This window comes from Nicotiana tomentosiformis, chromosome 2, assembly GCF_000390325.3.
Source record: "Nicotiana tomentosiformis chromosome 2, ASM39032v3, whole genome shotgun sequence".
Taxonomy (NCBI): domain Eukaryota; kingdom Viridiplantae; phylum Streptophyta; class Magnoliopsida; order Solanales; family Solanaceae; genus Nicotiana; species Nicotiana tomentosiformis.
Window position 1 is genome coordinate 134272144 of NC_090813.1, and position 3265 is coordinate 134275408.

General features: G+C 31.5%; 1 long non-coding RNA gene across 1 annotated transcript; it reads left to right on the forward strand.

Annotated features, from left to right (window-relative positions):
- The first annotated feature begins 252 nt into the window (after positions 1-252).
- LOC117278690 (uncharacterized) lies at positions 253-1852 on the forward strand. Its single transcript, XR_004509036.2, has 2 exons — positions 253-606; positions 1481-1852. It is a non-coding gene; the product is annotated as an uncharacterized lncRNA (long non-coding RNA).
- Positions 1853-3265: the final 1413 nt, after the last annotated feature.

Sequence of the window (3265 nt, forward strand, 5' to 3'; positions counted from 1 at the left end):
CTAGGTCATGTCTTAAGCTTGATTTCTGAAACTTGGCATTGTATGTGTTCATTCTGTTAATTAAATAGACGTGCCTCTTAAATCTTCCTAGTGTGTGACTGTGTCCAGCATGCTACACCCTTTCTCTTTTGTTGAATAATAAATCACTTATGAATTTAAAGTCCTTGATCTAATGACCCATATTTGATCCCTCAAGAGGTATTTAAAGCCTCAAAAATCTGAAAAATTCCCTCATTTCCCCCATAACACTTTCTCTCCTCTCTCTCTCTCTTCTCTCCGCCGCCGCCGCCGGAAATCACCTACCAGCGGCGGCCAACCTCCAAACACCCCCAAATTCACACCATGTAATCTCCACAACCTTCTCTTTCCATATCTCCAAACCAAATCCTTCAAAACCCCCTCAAACGCCTTGAATTTTAGATCTAGGAAACTTTAGCCGCTATTTTTTTGCCGAAAATGTGAAGTTCCGTCCACTACCATCCCACAATACCTACATCAACGGATAAAGCTCATGAAAACCTACCTATTGATGTCAATTCCATCCCGAAAATCCGGCAACTAAAAATCCGGCCAAATTCCGGCGACCATCCCAAACACCCTCGTTTGGTATACCCCTATTCTCATTTCCTTTGTCTATTTTTTCTAATTGTATTGTATTTAGTTTATGTCTAGCATAATTTCTAATTTTATTTATTTATTTATTTTTATTATTATTATTAGTTGTGTTTAATCTATGTTAGCTTAGTCGTTCATAGTTATTAATCACTGATAATTAGTTATTCATTAGTTTTGAAATAGCTATTTTCTTAGTCATGATAGTTTATGATAAAAGTTTCAAGTGCTTAGTAAATTTGTTTTTATTGGATTTGAGTATTTGAATTTTTGTGTTGATAAAAGCTGAAATTAAAGAAGGAATAATACAAGTTTGGTTGTTTTTACTGTGCAAAGACTTTGGAGTGCAAAACTCAAAAGTCATTGTGTGGTGACAAATACAATATTTTTTGATAGCTTTTGAACAGTGTTTACCATACAAAGTCAGTCCTTTGGACAGACTTTTGGTGAACCAAAATCTGTCCAAAAAATCTGATTTATTTGCCTATTTAAAGGGCTCCTTACTCACTGAAAAGGGACAGACACTATATTACACACTCTATCTTATACTGAGACACATCTTGGAGAGTTGCTTAAAGACATATATCTTTGAGAAAAATCAGCAGCTTAATACATATAACAAGCTGAAATTTTAGAGTTTTGTGAGGATTATTTGAGTGCAAAAACCTCGAGAAAAATAGAAAGATCCCTAAGGCAATTTGTGAAGTTGATAGCTACCAGTTTCAAGCATCTTTGTTGAGTTTTCTAGGTTGTCTTAACACTTGAGTTGCTGCTATTTCTACTGTATTTGCTGCCGAGTTTTTTGTTGCTGCACTGCTGTATTTTATTATTCCACAAACCAGGTAACTTTCAAATTCTTATATTGCAGATTCTTGATGATAATAAGAAGGATTTGATCCCGGTTTGGTTGATAGAACATATTAGATTTGATTTTATTTCAAGATGAATGTTATATTAGTGTTATCATCATGTAAATCTATTAAAAATTAGTTAAATTATTGTTTTCATCTTTATATATGTGATTGAAATTGCATTCTGTTAAGATTACTTAGTTTAAGAAAAAGATAAAGACCCCACTTTTAACCATGTTTGATTAGTTTGGGCTCTTTTCCGTGAGTTTCTTTCATGGTTCATGTATAATTATCTAAGAAAGACTTCTAGCTTCAAATGTTTTGATGCTTTGAATTATAGTCAACATAATGTTATACTTAATATAGTTCTTCTCTTTAGCATTGAAGTATTACTGTTTTTTTGTAGTTTTTATATTTAGTCGTGGTTTTTATGTTGTTAATGAGTGTAGTTTGATTAGTGCCATGATTGATGTAGATGAGTAGAAATATTATGTTAGTCCTTAAGAAATAGTTGGTTAAGAAGATAAAAGATAATAATTACCATGTAAGTTTCTTTTATGAAAAAATAATTTTTAGTTTGGACATCAATGTAAGAAGCAATTTGGGCTTAGAAGAATACTTGTTATTTTGTGTTGTCTTGGTCATCGAGGCTCTTAAGCAACATGGGATAAATAAGCTAAAATTTGTAGGCCCAATGACAATAGAAAGAAAGATGGACATTTTCTTTAAAACCAATAAATTATCTTTTGTTAAATAAAATAAGTGACCCAATACCATGAAAGTTTAACATAAGCTTACCCGGGTTTAATGTCTTGCATTAGTAAAAATTATTTGTAATAATAATATTATTTTTCCAGTCGAACAAGTAATAAATAAAAAAGAAGCGCTTTTTTTTAATTAATTTAAGCGATAGGCAATTTTAGGCACGTTTGAGATGTGGACCATGTGTTCATACACGGTCCTTGGTCGGCATTTTTGTTTAATAAAGTAGTCATGTGTGCATTCCCGCTCCTTAACGTTTCAATATTAATTGTATTTAAACCATGTGTATCGACACGTTCTTTGTTTTAATACATATAATCAAATAAGGACTTTGTGTGCTTGCACGCTCCTAGGCCAAAATTATTAATTATTAAGATGTACTAGACAATAGTAACTTAAGGTAAATAATACACACTTTATCCAAAAATAATTCAAGCCAAATTTTCGTCAATAAAAGCGACCGTGCAAGAACCACGGGATTCGGGGAATGCCTTACACCTTCTCCCTGGTTAACAGAATTCCTTACCCGGACTTTATTTTTGCAGACCAATAATAATAGAGTTAAATCTTCCTTTGATTAGGGATTCAAATAAAAGGTGACTTGGAACACCAATAAAATCAATTCCAAGTGGCGACTCTGTAAATAAAATAATTCCTACTCAATTTTGTCACTTTAATTGGATAAATCCTTTAATCCTCACATTATCTTTTTGCGGGTAGAAAAAAGGGTGTGACAACTCTGGCTAATGGTTATTTTTAAGGCTTAAAAACTAATATTCTTGCATTTAAATTATTCAAATATGTAATAATCGTCCCTTAAAATTGTTGTTGGGTGATCTAATCATCCAAAATTATTATTTGTACCCACGTGCATGTTTTATAATATTTTACTTCATTTTATATAATTATATTTGTATTTTTTATGCTAATTACATATTTTTACAATAATAGCATACACTTTGCATACACTTTGCATTCAACTATTATTTTAAAGTACTTATTTGCTTAAATAATATTTTTTTATACTTATTTAGCTATTT